Raw genomic sequence first — 19,368 nt, 5'->3', positions numbered from 1 at the left:
TTCCCAAAACTTCCAGTCCACAGTCACTCAATGACCTCAGTCTTCTTAGTGACCTCTATCACCCCCATCCCTAGCCTTATTTGTGAAGATTTTGTGTATGACTGGGCCTACACCAAAATTTGTAATACCGTGGATATCAGACAGTTTGGAAATATTAAAGCCACCTCCACCTCCCATTACATGACCAGCTTCCTTGAATTCATCCTCAGCCAATTGGACAAGCGAAACACCTCTTTAGCTGTTGCTTTTGTGGACTTTGGTAGCGTGGCTAGCCGACTTCCTCACAGGGAGGTGTCAGGCTGTTTGCTATCAGGGCTCTGTCTCTAATTTCCAACAGTTGACATGTGGGGTCCCCCAGGGGACCAAGATGGGTCTACTTTGCTTCCCCCTCCTCATTAACGACACCCTTACTGACACCCCCCATTGCTGGAAGTATGTGGATGACTGCACCGTAGGCATCCCAGTTTCCACCAAGAACCCGGACTACTCGCCACTGCAAGCAATTCTGGAGCGACTGCAGACGTGGATGGAGGAGAGCAGGATGACCATCAATTACAGCAAAACTGTGGTGATGCATTTCTGAACCTCCTCTGTACCAGTGCCCTCTCCCCAGCTCACAGTGGGCCCTCATCCCCTCCAGGTGATCCGATGTGCCAAGCTTCTCATAGTCATGGTGGACAACCAGCTGACCTGGAAGCAGCATGTTGCCAGCACTGTAAGATCCGCTACCTACAGGCTGTACATGCTGCGCAGACTCAGGTTGCTGGGGACGCCGACAGACGAGTTTAGGGGGGTGTACCTCACCTTCATCCTCCCCAAACTCATGTATGCCTCCTTAACGTGGTCCTCCTCCCTCACACACATTCAACAGCTACAGCTGGAGAGTGTGCAGAAAAGGGTGTGCAGGGTCATCCTTGGCCCTGCCTACACCACCTTTGATGAAGCCCTGTCCACCCTGAGTGTCCAGACTATCCACCAGGCACCGAGAGGCTCTGGAAAAGTTTGCAAGGGGACTGCTGCATCATCCACATCTCAGATACATGCTGCTGCCTGACGCACCTCATCCGGTCCGTGTCACTAGACACCACAACAAGATAACGCTCCTAAAGGTGCTGCACATGGACTGGTACAGACTCAGCGCGATTCCCACCACGGTGCGAGCCATCAATCAATTGTATTTCCCTTCTAGATTAGACTTAGCTTTAGGATAAATGTTAAGTATTTCCCCACCCCCTCTGTACATTTTCAGTTTGTTAGCTGCCTGAAGAATAAACTTTATTATTATTATTGTTATTATTATTATTATTATTATTATTATTATTATTATTATTATTATTATTATTATTATTATTATTATTATTATTATTATTATTACACACACACACACACACACACACACACACACACACACACACACACACACACACACACACACACACACACACACACACACACTTGTCTGACCATTTGACAAAAAGGATTTCTTCATCACATAGTGTGAGACATGAAGTCATAGGTGACCCATTTCTTTTTCATTATGTTTGTTGATGTTGGGGTATATCTGTTGAGTCTTGTTTTCCCTGATTGTACCTGTAGCTTGATAGCCAAGATACTTAAGGTGAGCCTGTAAACTGCACTTTGTGAAAAGTTATTGAAGAACATAGAATGAGGATGTGTATATTTTACATCCTCTAACATCTTCAAGATAACTTTTTTTCCAAGTAAGATAGCTTCATTTCCTTCATCAGTAGAACTCCAACCATACTACAAAACAAAATTACAACAGTTGCCTGAAACTCCACACAGACCACATAGTTTGTAACCAAACTGGATTTGTTTATCCCTTATGAACTGTTTTAGAGTGTTATGGCCTAAATATTTCACAACCAATTTGTGTACTGATAAGCATTCTCAAAATATTCAGAATTGCTGAAATACCTTTTGACAAGAGAAATGTGTCCTAATTTTGAACTCCTTGTCATGTTTGCTTTTCATGGTTTCTTCATTACCTATCACACAAGTGTATCATACTCTTAGAAGCTGATAAAGATTTCTTGATATTGCTTTTTGAATGATTGGGACTTCAAGATCTCCCTCACTTGACCAATAACCCCACTCAGAAGGCACTTTGTGATATCGTGAGAATGAAAAAAATTCCAATAAATGTTTTCAGTTCTTCAACACTAAACATAAAATTACCTATTTTTACATGTAACTTAATTGTGAACTGTCTGACAACGTGCTCATTGATGCGGGGAAACATCAACTCCTCAAACAGTGCAAGTGGTGATAGTGTTTCTAGGTTTTCTTTCAATCTTTGTGAGAATTCACTGTGATGGTAAGATCATTCTTTGACCTTGGTGTACTGCAGATCTTTGCATTCCCAATTGGGATCAGAGATATCTGTGACAATCTAATCAGAAATTATGCATCAGTGGGTGCTGCAGGCTATATAGTTGTTAGCCAGTTGGGATGTGTAAGAACACATCTTATGTATAATATCTCAGTGTCCCCATTTGAGGACACCCATTTTCAAACATGGCTGAGTTCTTGTATACTGAATAAAATGAATTCAGTAATGATGCATGTGGTAGAACATCATCTTCACAACATGTAATGGAATTAAGATTGATTATTTGGGATTTGTAACATATAACATATGTGTTTATTAGAATGTAAACATTTTTGGAACATGATTTTTAACTAACTTTAGGTATCAAGAAAGTGGTTACAAACAAAACTAAAACTTAATTTTTTGTAATATATTTTGAAAACACACTGAAATATAACATTTCCTCTCTCTTTGTCAGTGCTTGCACTACAGTTAAAGTCCTGTCTTTTGGCATCTATGGGACTGAACAGGTGCTGAAACAATGAATATGCCAAAAGATCAAGTGTAAATTTCATCAGCTTTATTGGCAAAGAATAAATGAGAAGATAGGCTACTATTTATTTATTTGCAGAAAACACAGATTAATATCTTCAGGGCATATTTATATAAAAAAAATTGCAAAGTTTTCATGGGATATTTCTTAAAAAAGAAAAAAAAAAAGATATATATATATATATATATATATATATATATATATATATATATATATATATATATATATATATATATATATATATATATATATATATATATATATATATATATATATATATATATATATATATATATATATATATATATATATATATATATATATATATATATATATATATATATATATATATATATATATATATATATATATATATATATATACATACATACAGATTTATTCTAGTGTCCTCCCACAAAAGCTCATCTTCCTCACTCTCCTCCTCTTTCATCTCCAAAAGCAACAGGATTTGTCACACTTAAAATTATCAGCTGGTTAGTTTGCTCCTCAACCACTGGTGGATTTTCATTCACAAAGACAGAGTGGGAAGAAACATGTAAGTGTAAACACATCAGACTTGTTTTCATGTTCTTATATTTTTGCTCAGTGCCTGTTATGCTTTGGATTGCTAATATTCCTTTCCTCTCCTTCTCAGTCTAGTACTTTATTCATATATTCCAAGTTTATACCAAAAATATTCTCAGATCAGATAACTTTCAGAATGGGACTATTTTGCAAAAGAGATGAAACATCAAGTTTTCCTAGACATTGGGTGCTGAAAGACATAACTTTTACTGTAAAAGAATAAAGAAATGACACAGGTGTCCACAAAAGAGGGCAATGCTATAAAATGGGTAACTGCGCTGTTTTCCCTTCTAATTGGCGCCTGAGATAGGTGAGATTTGGGATGCCAATTAGATCCTCTTTTTTGTGGATAGAACAGTCATACACTTTGCAGAACTCTACCCATCTAGTTATGTCTCTGTGAAGTGTGGATAAGCTTAAATTTAGTAATTTGAAACCTATGTCTTTGTTTTCTTATTAAAGTTTTTTTTTGAGTAATGTCTAATCTAGCAAGGATTTCACTTACTTTTTCATATCTAATGTCCTCCACCATTTGCTCTTCCAAATTAGCCTGGACTAATAGGGAGGTGCACCATATTTCCTCTACCACCATAACCACTGCACTATTGCCAAGTTGCACCACTGAGTTGGGCGAATGCACTCACTGCTGCCTGACACAGCAAACTTATCATGCATGCAAGGGCTGTGAATGACCTGTGGTGTTGGAAATATGTTGGCTATGTAAGTATGACCAAAAAAAAGGCCATCTTCTGGTATAAGGCTTAATTCCCCATTTGGGATGGGCTGAACTCATACTCGGCACCACTTATGCACCTCACTAACATGGTATGGGAGCTTTAGGTTTGGCCTTGGCTATGCTGTGGTGGACTTTAGTAACACACAACAAAGGGCTGAAAGGCACATGAGGGCTAGCAGTAAATAATTGATTATCAGGTGGTTCAGGTTCACAAGCTCTGATCTGGTTCAAAGGGGCAACACGGGTTTACTTCATACTCGTGAAATTATGACAAGTCCCAGGTTATGAAAAAGATGATTGTATGTTGGATAGGGTTGGCCTGCACTGGTACTAAGTGACTTAAGTGTGTACTCAGGCCTATAGGACAGCTTAGGTTGCTTGGTAACACACGAAGTCCTCACTATTCAAGGTAAATCCCCATTCTTTTATAACCAGGGGCTCCACATAATATTCAGGACCACAGTATAAAGTAAGCCCATATTGGTTTATGTATATTCTTTTTAAACTCTTTAGTTTAAATTGTAATAATTAGTTGCCTATCACAGACTTAATGCAATGTTTTGTTGGAGATAGATTTCTGACAGACCTCCTGTTGTAATATCTGATGAAGCCTGTCTGGTGAAAGTTAAAGGAAAATGCTTTTGTTTATCTTTTATTGTACATATATATATATATATATATATATATATATATATATATATATATATATATATATATATATATATATATTATATTATTTATTTATTTATTTATTTTTTTTTTCAGTAGATACTGTATATAAAATACTTAATAGTCATATTATCAGGTATACTTAAGCCTTAGACAATGGATGGTGACTTCACTGCCACAATGGATGGCTAAATAAAAAATATAACGTAAATTTAAGTTGTTTCCTTAACCCCTGAGTGACGGGTGATGCAGTGGTATGTGTCTCAGGGCTCCGATGGGTAATGCATATGTATATATATATATATATATATATATATATATATATATATATATATATATATATATATATACATATATATATATATACCTATATATACCTATATATACCTATATATACCACTTTTTCATGACTTTCTGTCTGGTAGTCCTTACAAAGCAAGAATCGTGGAAGATGATCTGCCCGTGTCTTGATGCCTAGGGCAAACACATACCAATTTCATCCACTCCCAGTAAGGTCTGTTAGACAAGGAATCACATTTATGGAATTTTTGGGCACAGTGGAAGAACATTCTTTTCAAGATGTGGGGAGAGGATGAGGGGCAGATGGGGTATCAGAAGGTAGGAGCTGTGGGCTCATGAGCTGTAGCCAGTGCTGTATCCACCCACCACCCTTGCAGAGTGGCTGATATATTTTTGTTCAACCTTTACTGCTGTCTGAAGTCATCATTAGAAAGGAGAAGCAAAGGCACTTCTTACCCTATAAGATTCATTACTCTAGGATCTGTATTAAAGGAAATATAACCCTAAGCATAAGAGTGATTTTTCTCCTAAAAACCCTTGTTATGAGAAGAGGTTGCCATGCCAAATGCCAATTACTTAGTGGGTGGGATCTAATTTCTATATCAAAGTGGTAATGCTGCCATTGTAAAGCTCATAAGAAAATAGAATGAGTTGTAATGCATGAAATATTCACAGGGGAAGTCTTGAGCAATGATGTAAGGAACATTCTTCGTTCTTCAGGTTTATTTTTGTAGTGAAAGATGCATGATATTATTTTTAATGTGGATCTTTTATGTAATCACCTTATAGATAAATTTTTTTGTGAATCTTATGACTTATAGTGTGTGTCTTGTGACTTAGTGTGTGAATTTCTTTGAGAAGAAAACTGCATACTCTGTGAGGTGTTTTAAGACATGCAGAGAGGCTCTAACTGCTTTGTAGTGGAAGAGGTAATGAAAGAAATCTAAGAAAATTATGAAGTATACGAGACTTACCTCCGGTTAGTTGAAGTATGCTTGGAATTTTATGAGTCAAATCACCTCTGCTGTAGTGGAGATTTCACATGAGATATCGCTGCCGCGCTCGAGCTGTCAGACTTTGTAGCCACGAACACCCACATGACACAAACTAATAAAAACCGATCATAAATGCAAGCCACGTACTCCAAAATCAAAATATAAAAGGGCTGGAAGTGAAGGGCATGTGAAATCTCCACTACAGCAGAGGTGATTTGACTCAAAATTCCAAGCATACTTCAGCTGGCCAGAGGTAAGTCTTGTATACTTCATAATTTTATCTCATCAAATCACCCTCTGCTATGTGGAGCATTTCACATGAGGCTTTGAAGCCATGTGGGTGTCATGCCCGTACAAACTGACCTTGCATAAAAACTTTAATAAGGGTCATAAGACAATGATTTCACAACTGTAATCTTCATTGTACATATAGGTGCATTAATTACATAATATACAATTCAAAACCGACCTTGCATAAAAACTGTAATAAGGGGTCATAAGACAATTCCCTTTAGAACTTAAACCTTTCCCCCAATGTGCATGTGCATGATAATCAGAAGTTAGATTTATTCATATATGCATAACCCTGCATAATGACACCAACCTCCTCTCCATATCCAAACTGCATCCTAACCATTTAACATTCCAAATGAAGAAAGAAACAGGACCTTAAGAAAGTAACAGTACCTACACTAGGACTGCCTCCTGAAATGGGTCTACTTCTGGAACAATGTGCTTGTCATAAAATTTAGCAAAAGTACTCTCCTGTGTCCACCCTGCTTTAGACATAATACAAGTGATAGGCACTGAAATAGCCTTGGTTTTTTATGCTGCTGCTGTCCTAACACTCCCCGCTGTAAATTTGGTTATGTCCACTCCTGACCTACTGAGCATTGCCTTAATTCACCGGGCAATGGTGTCCTTAGTGACAGACATGTGTGGCTTAATGTAGCTGAGGAGTAATCTATCATCACCTTGGGAAAGGCCTTGTCTGAGTTCCTCTGTTCTCGCTAGGTAATGCTGTAATGTTACACATATACATAAACCAGTGTCCCTGGAGTAAGCTTGGAACTTCACCATACGCACATTAAACTTCAGCCTGCACTGCTTAACATTACCCCATATCTGAGCGGAAATAGAATCGTGCTCCATGTGAATGCCACTTGTAACCAAAAGATGTAGGGTTTGAACTCTTGCAGCTTGAGTCAGTGCCATTAACATAATGAGTTTAAATGGGTACATAGATCTCAATTCCCTTAGAACTGGCTGAACGTCCCATGTTTCCGTGTATCTAGGTAAGGGTGGTCTCAGATTAAATACCCCTTTCATGAACCTGTTGACCAATGGGTGATTACCAGCCCTGCAGCCATTCACCACAACGCCTAGAGACGAGAGAGCACTTCTTGCCGTGTTGACAGTTTCATAACCCACATTCCTGTTGAAAGTCTCAGACAAAAAATTTATAATGTTGAGGCAGTAGGATTAAAGGGAGTAACATTACATCTATCACAAAATTGTGTCCATCTCTTAAGGTGCGGTCGGTATTGTTTCTCCGTACCTGGCTTCCGAGAGGCCAGGATGATGTCCGCACCTGCCTCAGAAATTCCTTGGTCTTGCAAGTGCTCCCTGATAGTAGGCACACCATCAGCTGTGTGTGGTGCATGATCGGATGCTCCTCCCCTGAAGCTGGGTGTACTAGCACCTGTCTTCTGCGTGATGAGGTGAGGGTGATTGATCAACATCCTGAGCATTGTGTCCATCCATGGTTGTGATAACCACAGGTGAACAACTATCCACACTCTCGCCCCTTCTGCTTTTACCTTCTGAAGGCACCTAGCAATTAAAGAAAATGGTGGAAAGATGTAAGAGAGCTTGAATCTTGCCCAATTTAAGGAAAACTCATCTAAATGTGTTGCCTCTGGATCTGGTTTCTAGGAGCAATAGTAAGGTCATTGCTTATTAAGCCTTAAAGCAAACAAGTCAATAACTGGTGTACCAAAATCCTCACACAACTGGTGGAAAATATGTACATTAAGTTTCCATTCATGCCTGTCATTAACTAATCAAGACGCCATGTCTACCAGTGTTTTAACCTTGCCTGGGATGTGGGAACACGTAACCCAAGCGTTGTGAGTGAAGCACCAATCCCAGATTTTTGTGGCAATCTCATTGCAAATTATAGACTTTGTACCACCCATTTCATTTACATAAGTCTCTGCAGTGGTGTTATCACAATGTATTTTAATGTGTTTTCCTTTAAGTACTGGTGTAAACACTTGCAACACCAGTAAAATAGCTTTAAGCTCCAAAGCATTAATGTGCACTAACTTTTCTGTCAAGGACCAATTACCGGAAATAGACTGACAGTTAACGTGCCCCCCCCCCCCCACCAACCTGTGTTGGAAGCATCAGTGTAGATGTCAATGTCAGTGCCAGCTCTCAAAATTTTCCTTTCCTGTGTAGAGACGTTATCGATCCACCATTGAAGGTCTGTTTTCATTCCTTCTGTAATTGTCATATAACTGTCAAAGTTACTTTGTGCAACCTGCAAAGCTGCAATTTTTCTTGCTTCTAATTGTCTGTAATGTAGCTTACCCAGCTCCACTGCTGGAATGGTCACCACCAAGAGACCAATAACCCGGGCTACCTCTGATCCGGTCTCTACTTTTTATTCCTAAGTTTCTCACAGGCTTGAATGACTTTCAGAATCCTGCATTCAGGTAAAGAAATGGTCATATTAGTAGTGTGAATAGTGTTCCCTAAGTATTCAGTGGACTGTGTGGGCTTCAACACTGACTTTTCTACATTAATGCAAAAACCTAGTCTCTGTAGTAAGTCAATAGTATCATTTACACAATCAAGACAGCCTTTCTTAGACTTATTACAAATCAAAGTATCATCTATAAAACTGGTAATTGAGTAGCCCTTTCCTCTCAGTGAGACAAAAACTGGTTTCATCAACTTGGTGAAAATTCTAGGACCTTTGGAAATACCATTTGGTACACAAGTGAACTGGTAAATGTTGTCCTCCCATTTAAAACATAAAAATCTTTGTTGTTCTTCTGCAACCTTCGCCATGTAATAAACATGTCTAAGGTCCACTGAGGCTAGGTAGTCACCTGTATTGACCAGTCTAATAGCTTGCTCAAAGTTCTCCATCTTAAAGTGTTTATATGGTATGTGTTTGTTAAGTTCTTTTAAGTTGAGCACCATCCCATACCCACCATCCTTTTTTGGTCTCTAGAATATGGAGGAAATAATTTGCTTCTTCCTCCTCTATGTAAGAACAATGACTCCGAGCTCCAAAAGTTTCCTGATCTCATCCTTAACAATGGCTTGTTCTTCTAAATTAAACTTATACGTTAACTCACATAAAAATAAATGCCCAATATCATAAACATTTATGTCCAGGTGGCAGTGCTGCAACATGTCCAAAATCACTGAGTCTTTGGTAAGTTTCTGCCTCTCATGTAAAAAGTAGTGCAGCCTGCCTGTTACAGGGGTGTTACTAACCTCACTTATTGTCGGGGCCTTTGGTGATCCCAACCCTTAACATTTTGTGGGTCCAGGTCCTGGCGTGGCAAGGGCTGCCTCTAGCCACCCTGGAAGTCCCACCTCTGCAGATCGTAGGGCTGGAACCTCGCTGTGTAGCTCCTAAACTTGGTTTTGTCCCAGAAGCTTCTATACCTGCCACTGGTGGATTTCATTGGGAGGAGAGGTTTCTTGGTTGAAAACTTGTTTTCAGCTTTTCCATTTCCTCAATCTGCTTGGCTGACTGAGAAACATCGTCACCAAACAAAAAACGTGACATAGGCACTTTATCAGAACACAAATGTGAGTATTTGTGGTTGATCTCATACTTCATGATGAAGCGCCTTGCCAAGTTGGTCCTGTGATTAGCATGACCAAGCAGCATTAAAGCACCGTCAATCCTGCCCACTTCCTCCGCAACCATTGGGTTACCAACATCCTGTGCCACCTTATCCAGAGCTAAGAAGAGTGATTTAGTGATGATAGTACATGCAGAAATAATGTCTGCACTTACTTCCTTTAAGCAGGAGTCTACTTTCCTTGCATCAGTCTTCAAAGCTCCTAAGATCTGTGGGTTGCACTCCACTGATGCCAGTGTAGGAGAATTGTTGGGACACCTGGTGACTAAGTCCTCTGAAATTGCCTTGTACTCCTCCTGCAAACCTTTATAAAAAAAAAGAAGTTAACCATTGCAGCCACCTGTGGGTCAATGTCTTCCGAGACACAGTCAGGGGGACCCAAAGCCTTAGCAGCCTGCAGCAAGACACTGCCCCCAGGAGTACACTCTCGTATTTCTTCATCCTCACTGCTGGAGTCCACAAAGCCTGAAAATGTAGCAGCAGGTGAAACCAGTGGCTGAATCCCTGAAGTACCCGCCTGGAAATTTACTTGATGCTGTGGGGCAGGGGCCCCTTTAGCCCTGTTTTGCGACTTCACCTTTCAATTGTGCCAGTTCTTCCAACACCACTTGCCAGGAAGGTTCAGGTAGTGTCTTCTGACTAGAGGATGCTTGGGGCCCAGCTTGCACCAAGCGCCAAGGTGGTTTGTTTACAACATGGCGGCGCCCATGACCCACATGCCACCTCCCCTGCCTCGCTGGGGATTCACTGGAACTACCACTACAAACACAAGAATTTGTCCTCACTCCATCCCATGAAGATCTGCTGGTACTCCTCCTGCTGGTGCCATAACAGGAACCCTCAGGTGGAAGGGCAGTGCGGTCCTCCAAGTCAGACATGACTGCCGACCTGCACCAAACAAGCCGTAAGCCTGTATAAGCCCATAAATTTTAACAAATTTGGCAAATTGGCAGGCCCATCCCATACCAATGCCCTATGGCAGGCCCAACCCATACCATAGATACAACCTGAGTAAAGGGCAATATACCTGTGTGACAATTGCCTTAGCTGGTAAAATCGCCGCTGAAACCACGATGTAGGACGACGTCTGATCAGCTTGAGAACGTTCCAGCAACTGACGGCTCGAGCGCGGCAGCAATATCTCATGTAAAACGCTCCATATAGCAGAGGGTGATTTGACGAGATAAAATTGATAATGCATGAGAGAAGTAAGATTGCTAGTCACAGGGTCCCTGTTTGATGCAGGAGGTTTACATATGAGTTGAAAGAGCATGCAAGAAGGAAATGAATAGTTAACCTCATGACTATTTTTGTTTGCTCAGGATGAATGTTTGCAGTCCTGTTCACTGTTCACCCTTGTGTTATTCACCTACTGGTATGCAATGATGCTATCTTTGTGCTTTTTGTGCATTAGGCCTTCAGATTCTCAAAAGGATGGTTAGTTTCCTCCGTGGTATCAGCACATGTGCCAACATAGTTGCTGTCAGGTACTCAAATATTGCCTACTTTTGACAAACTTTTTCATTTTTTCAATCACCAATCATAAGATAAACTGCATTTGATGAACTATGTTGACAAATATCAGCAATTTCTGCAAAAAATTACCTAAATTGGCATGATCTGGCAGCCCTGCCGATTGTCACAACTTGTTAGCATGAGGCTCATTTGCAATCTTGCCACTTGTAGCCAAGCTTTGTTGCTGTGTGGTTAACTGTTTGTTTCCTCTTTAAATAATCATGTCATCTTAAGCAATTATCAAATTTTTATTTAACCCTTAAAGGACCAGCAGCAGTGGTAATTTTCATCTCATTTGGACTGGCCCTCCAGCACTTAACATCAAATATAGCTGGTATTCACACACATCTTAAACTTAGCCTGCAATGGAAGAGCAGATGAAATAGACTTTGTACTCAATATCAGGTCTTCTTCTTTCTAATGATGCCATCCAGATGTTTCTAGGTGTAGTGGTTATGGAGAGACAATGAGTTCAAGAGGAGAGAGTTTTGGAGGGAGTAAGTCACTTACCTGACATGAGTTCATTTTGCCTGATTGGATATGGCTAATGCCTAATGAAAATGGATGTTAAAGGCTCTCGTTATGCATGGAAAGCAATTTTATTGAGTTCCACCCTATTGCACTCTCACTAAGATGTGTAGCAAATGGTTGAGTGCGAACGGATAATTTTTTAAATTTTTTTATGTAGGAAGGACACTGGCCAAGGGCAACAAAAATCCAATAAAAAAAAATGCCCACTGAAATGTCAGTCCCATAAAAGGGTCAAAGCAGTAGTCAGAAATTGATGAATAAGTGTCTTGAAACCTTCCTCTTGAAGGAATTCAAGTCATAGGAAGGTGGAAATACAGAAGCAGGCAGGGAGTTCCAGAGTTTACCAGAGAAAGGGGTGAATGATTGAGAATACTGGTTAACTCTTGCGTTAGAGAGGTGGACAGAATAGGGGTAAGAGAAAGAAGAAAGTCTTGAGCAGCAAGGCCGCGGGAGGAGGGGAGGCATGCAGTTAACAAGATCAGAAGAGCAGTTAGCATGAAAATAGTGGTAGAAGACAGCTAGAGATGCAACATTGCAGCGGTGAGAGAGGGGCTGAAGACAGTCAGTTAGAGAAGAGGAGTTGATGAGACGAAAAGCTTTTGATTCCGCCCTGTCTAGAAGAGCAGTATGAGTGGAACCCCCCCAGACATGTGAAGCATACTCCATACATGGACGGATAAGGCCCTTGTACAGAGTTAGCAGCTGGGGGGGTGAGAAAAACTGGCGGAGACATCTCAGAACGCCTAACTTCATAGAAGCTGTTTTAGCTAGAGATGAGATGTGAATTTTCCAGTTCAGATTATAAGTAAAGGACAGACCGAGGATGTTCAGTGTAGAAGAGGGGGACAGTTGAATGTCATTGAAGAAGAGGGGATAGTTGTCTGGAAGGTTGTGTCGAGTTGATAGATGGAGGAATTGAGTTTTTGAGGCATTGAACAATACCAAGTTTGCTCTGCCCCAATCAGAAATTTTATTAAGATCAGAAGTCAGGCGTTCTGTGGCTTCCCTGTGTGATATGTTTACCACCTGAAGGGTTGGACGTCTATGAAAAGACATGGAAAAGTGCAGGGTGGTATCGTCAGCGTAGGAGTGGATAGGACAAGAAGTTTGGTTTAGAAGATCATTAATGAATAATAAGAAGAGAGTGGGTGACAGGACAGAACCCTGAGGAACACCACTGTTAATAGATTTAGGACAAGAACAGTGACCGTCTACCACAGCAGCAATAGAACAGTCAGAAAGGAAACTTGAGATGAAGTTACAGAGAGAAGGATAGAAACCATAGGAAGGTAGTTTGGAAATCAAAGCTTTGTGCCAGACTCTATCAAAAGCTTTTGATATGTCCAAGGCAACAGCAAAAGTTTCACCAAAATCTCTAAAAGATGATGACCAAGACTCAGTAAGGAAAGCCAGAAGATCACCAGTAGAGCGGCCTTGACGGAACCCATACTGGCGATCAGATACAAGGTTCTGAAGTGATAGATGTTTAAGAATCTTCCTGTTGAGGATAGATTCAAAAACTTTAGATAGGCAGGAAATTAAAGCAATAGGACGGTAGTTTGAGGGATTAGAACGGTCACCCTTTTTAGGAACAGGTTGAATGTAGGCAAACTTCCAGCAAGAAGGAAAGGTAGATGTTGATAGACAGAGCTGAAAGAGTTTGACTAGGCAAGGTGCAAGCACGGAGGCACAGTTTCGAAGAACAATAGGAGGGACCCCATCAGGTCCATAAGCCTTCCGAGGGTTTAGGCCAGTGAGGGCGTGGAAAACATCATTGCGAAGAATTTTAATACGTGGCATGAAGTAGTCAGAGGGTGGAGGAGAGGGAGGAACAAGCCCAGAATCGTCCAAAGTAGCGTTTTTAGCAAAGGTTTGAGCGAAGAGTTCAGCTTTAGAAATAGCAGTGATAGCAGTGGTGCCATCTGGTTGAAATAGAGGAGGGAAAGAAGAAGAAGCAAAGTTATTGGAGATATTTTTGGCTAGATGCCAGAAATCATGAGGGGAGTTAGATCTTGAAAGGTTTTGACATTTTCTGTTAATAAAGGAGTTTGTGGCTAGTTGGAGAACAGACTTGGCATGATTCCGGGCAGAAATATAAAGTGCATGAGATTCTGGTGATGGAAGGCTTAAGTACCTTTTTTTGGGCCACCTCTCTATCATATATAGCACTAGAACAAGCTGTGTTAAACCAAGGTTTAGAAGGTTTAGGACGAGAAAAAGAGTGAGGAATGTACGCCTCCATGCCAGACACTATCACCTCTGTTATGCACTCAGCACACAAAGACGGGTCTCTGACACGGAAGCAGTAGTCATTCCAAGGAAAATCAGCAAAATACCTCCTCAGGTCCCCCCAACTAGCAGAGGCAAAACGCCAGAGGCACCTTCGCTTAGGGGGATCCTGAGGAGGGATTGGAGCGATAGGACAAGATAAAGATATGAGATTGTGATCGGAGGAGCCCAACGGAGAAGAAAGGGTGACAGCATAAGCAGAAGGATTAGAGGTCAGGAAAAGGTCAAGAATGTTGGGCATATCTCCAAGACGGTCAGGAATACGAGTAGGGTGTTGCACCAATTGCTCTAGGTCATGAAGGATAGCAAAGTTGTAGGCTAGTTCACCAGGATGGTCAGTGAAGGGAGAGGAAAGCCAAAGCTGGTGGTGAACATTGAAGTCTCCAAGAATGGCTCTGCAAAAGGGAATAGGGTCAGAATGTGCTCCACTTTGGAAGTTAAGTAGTCAAAGAATTTCTTATAGTCAGAGGAGTTAGGGGAGAGGTATACAGCACAGATAAATTTAGTATGAGAGTGACTCTGTAGTCGTAGCCAGATGGTGGAAAACTCGGAAGATTCAAGAGCGTGGGCACGAGAGTAGGTTAAGTCATTGTGCACATAAACGTAGCATCCAGCTTTGGATCAAAAATGAGGATAAAGAAAGTAGGAGGGAACAGAAAAGGGGCTACTGTCAGTTGCCTCAGACACCTGAGTTTCAGTGAGGAAAAGATGAGATTTAGAAGAGGAGAGGTGGTGTTCTACAGATTGAAAATTAGATCTTAGACCACGAATGTTGCAGAAGTTAATGAAGAAAAAGTTGAGGGGGTGTGTCAAGACACTTAGGGTCGTCGACAGAAAGGCAGTCCGACCTGGGGACATTTATGGTCCCCTCCCCAGATGGGAACTCTGAGGCTGGTGTAGGAGTCGCCATGATGATTTCAAAATTTTTGAGTGAAGGGTGTGTGTGTTATTAGGTGCTTGTAGTTTTGTGTGGAGGAAGAGAGTTGTCTTAAGAGGGCAGGCTGTGACTGCCCCCTTGTGTTGTGAGACACAAAGGGAAACGTTCAGTGAGGTCACAGCTGGGTTTAATGATAAGTTCACAGCACCCCCTGAACAGTGCTTTAGACCTCACTGGGAGTAATTTTCGTTTCGGCAGGTGTCTACTGCCTCCTCCTATATATATATATATATATATATATATATATATATATATATATATATATATATATATATATATATATATTGCGAGCTAAATACTAAATGCAAGTGCTTGCGTGTGTGTGTGTGTGTGTGTGTGTGTGTGTGTGTGTGTGTGTATATATATATATATATATATATATATATATATATATATATATATATATATATATATATATATATATATATTACGAGCTAAATACTAAATACAACTAAATAGAAGCTAGATACAAGTGCTTGTCCTGGAGAGAGAGATGACAAAGGGTGTCTCATATGGCACTAAAAATGTTTCCAGTGTAAAAATATACTTATGACGGCATAGGAACAAACACTACATGAGTATGTCTGTTCTTGATGCCAAATACGAATGACAGTAAAATAGAAAATACACACACACATACACACACAAACACACACACACACACACACACACACACATATATATATATATATATATATATATATATATATATATATATATATATATATATATATATATATATATAATTTTGTAACACAGGATATAATGGAAAGTAATTTAATAGAATATCTCCGTAGTTCACGTTACCATTGCCCGCCCTTTAGGATGCGAGGAAGTGTACGCAGACAGCCAGTAGCATATTCATTAACCAGGCGTATTTATTGAGTCACCACACACGTCGAAAATTAAGTTCTTTACAGGTGAGCGAATTCATGTGATTCCTTTATTTTACAAAGTTTTACGGATTAGGACAGTAGTTATGCTGATAATTCACAAAATTTGGTTTGGCAGCTTTCAACAAATGTGCAGTTCTGTATGTTGAACTGAACTTATACTCTATCAACCTATGCTGTTCAAAGGTTTCTATGGTTGTGACAGTTTCATTGCTAATGATTTCCATTTTATGATGTACGAGCATGTTAATAGCAGCTGAAGTCCATTCTCTCTCTCTCTCTCTCTCTCTCTCTCTCTCTCTCTCTCTCTCTCTCTCTCTCTCTCTCTCTCTCTCTCTCTCTCTCTCTCCCCCAACGAAAGTCAGCAGTCACATGTATGCATGTACTCTGACCGCAAGACAACTATTCCTCATATAATTTTTCGAATGTAAATTATTTGTCTAAGTATCTGAATGACTGTCATTTCGCGTCAAAATACCCTGAAATGTTGTATTTGGATACAAATACTCCATCACTGGTTGTTGATGTTACGGCGGTGGTGGTGCTATGTCTGAAGTGGTGGTGGTGTAGTGACCGTGCGCATCACCACGCGGCGCGAGGCAGTCGGAGTGGAGGAGCAGCAGGTATCGATCTCAGCCAGTCGCGGTGCCGCCCTCGCCCGTCACACCACCACACCACCACCGGCTGTGACGTCAGCCTCCCTCAGTGGGTGCACACAGCTGCCGATATCATCCTACCCTTGGGTGGTGAGAGGGCGTGTGGCGGAGGGGTGCGTGTGCGTGTTTGTGTTTGTGTGTGTATTTGTGTGTATAGGTAGATAGATAGAAAGGTGGTGTATGTATTTGTTTGTGTGGGCGGGGTGATAGGAGTGGTGAGGGCGTGGGCGGTGTGTGAACTCAGGCAGCCGCTTACCCACTTCAAATATCACTGCAGCATCCACATCCACCCTACAGTGTGTGTGTGTGTGTGTGTAGGTATGGAGGCATTTTTATTTTTACCTTTTCAGTGAAAGTTCAATTATGTAGGTATGTATGGGTGCATAATAACCCCTCCTCTCTCGACCCTGTTTCCTCCTCCCGTACACATCACCATCATCATCATTACATTGATACCTCAGCTCAACACTGCGTCTCGTGGCGACCGTGAAAACTGTTGGTGTAATGTCATTCCTCCGCCACCCGGTTCGGCCCGGCCCGGCCAGGCGCAGGGTGGCTGTAGTGGTGGTGGTGGTGGTACAGGACCACCCAGCTTCCTGCTGCTTTGAAGTGTCACCACCGGCTTTGAGAGAGACAAGACCGGCTTAAAGTGTTAGTGTAGCCTCTGTTTTTGTTAATGATGAATACCGTGGACAGAAGCGGCAGTACAGTGACTAGTGCTATAAGCCCGAGTTTATCAGTGAATAAGTGGGCAATGACCAAGATATGTGAGCTGTCAAGACTTGGTGGATGAATGGAAAAAAATGATGCGTGAGAAGTCAAGTAAAGAAACTAGTGTTTCATATCATGTTGTGTGATCGGTGATTGACCGTATAAAAGTGATCCTTGAGTCCTGGGTAACGATCGAACGAATTCTTGTAAATCAGCAAATTCGCTTAGAGCGTGCCACCACTAGATATTATGGGAGGCATATGAAACTTGTCTGAGTGCTTTTGACACTCAGATAATTTTCACGTTGACGTAGTTTTATATTTTCAGAGAATCATTTATAAAGAAAATATAGTGGATGATATTGCTGGTATTAGTGACGTCAGTCTTGTGGTCGTTATCTTGGAGTGGCGTCTAGCATGGTCTCCCCGAGGAAAATATAAAAGTCAACTGGATTGGACGTAGGAGGATCTCCACGTCAGCCTCATCTCTTGCCTCTCTCTCTCTCTCTCTCTCTCTCTCTCTCTCTCTCTCTCTCTCTCTCTCTCTCTCTCTCTCTCTCTCTCTCTCTCTCTCTCCGTCTTCAGATACCAAGGCAAGTGGTAAGTAAAATATTGATCATTGTCATCATTACACCTCTTCCATTTTTTTTTTACTCGAATTTAGTAATACAGGAAATGCTTAAAATTAGTAATGAAAAAATAACGGTGATTACTAAATTATCTTTTAGGTATGGTCCCACAAGCATTTTTTTTTCCTAATTTTCAGTGAGATGGGATTCGTATTATTATTATTATTATTATTATTATTATTATTACTATTATTATTATTATTATTATTATTATTATTATTATTATTATTATTATTATTATTAATATTATTTTACACAGTTGGCTCAATCAGTGTGTCAAATGTTGCGTTCATCAGTTAAATCATCTTTATATATTTTTCTTATTCTCACTTCATTTGTTTTTCCCTCAAATATCCTTCTTAAGATATACGGAATTATGCCCATCTTCCCATTTTTCCTGTGCTATACATGCTGCTCCTACTGATCTTCATCTTCCTAAACATGTTTGTGCTCCATTCTCTCCCTGAAAAAAAAAAAAAATAGAGACAAAGTGATTCTTAAAGGGAATGTTTCCATGACCTAGAGAGTATGAAAAGGGAGGGAGAGTGGTGTTAAAGAAGGGAGAGGACATGTAAGGGAGGGAAGGTTGGAAACACGGAGACAAAACACCTGATTTTGTCTACATTTTGGTTTAATTTAAGAGTCTATGAATGAGTAAGTGTTGTTGTTGTTGTTGTTGTTGTTGTTGTTGTTGTTGTTGTTTATTTGCCTAGATGTAACATACAGGAAAGAAGCAATGTTTAGTGTCCTTGGATACTAATCCAACTTTTCCTTAGCTATGAATACTGAAAGCATGGACATTCATATTATTAATTCATATTATTCTAGACTTGTTTGCTCCTGTGGGAAAAGTTGTGCTTCTTAAGAAAGTTTTCCTCCTTTGTCCTCTTCAGATTTCTTGTGTGTTCCATTGTGTTTATTTCAGTCCACATACATGTCTTTGTTTAGTTGTTTGACTCCCTTCATTACCCTAAACACTGGAATTAAGACTTGCCTCTCCCTTCTCATCTTCAAGGTTGGGAGCTGCAGCTTAGACAGTCTTTCTTCATAAGAAAGATCTACAAGTATCATTAGATACTACTTAAGATGCTTATTTCCCAATTCTCGATCCATTCTCTCTCTCTCTCTCTCTCTCTCTCTCTCTCTCT

General features: G+C 40.4%; 1 protein-coding gene across 14 annotated transcripts in view; it reads left to right on the top strand.

Moving 5' to 3' along the window:
• LOC135103725 (stress-activated protein kinase JNK-like) overlaps positions 1 to 19,368 on the top strand; it is a 310,917-nt gene that overhangs the window by 66,858 nt on the left and 224,691 nt on the right. For 2 of the 14 annotated variants that reach the window (XM_064010371.1, XM_064010363.1), the window contains exon 3: positions 7,703 to 7,891. The exons of 6 other annotated variants lie outside the window; for them this stretch is intronic. The gene's annotated coding sequence lies outside the window, so the exon portion shown is untranslated. Of the gene's footprint in view, positions 1 to 7,702; positions 7,892 to 16,844; positions 16,995 to 17,919; positions 18,192 to 19,368 lie in introns of those variants that run through there. 6 more of the 14 variants (XM_064010372.1, XM_064010364.1, XM_064010365.1 and 3 more) reach the window with 6 other exon arrangements.

This window comes from Scylla paramamosain, chromosome 9 (genome assembly GCF_035594125.1).
Source record: "Scylla paramamosain isolate STU-SP2022 chromosome 9, ASM3559412v1, whole genome shotgun sequence".
Classification (NCBI taxonomy): Eukaryota; Metazoa; Arthropoda; class Malacostraca; order Decapoda; family Portunidae; genus Scylla; species Scylla paramamosain.
This window is presented reverse-complemented; position numbering and strand designations above follow the sequence as displayed.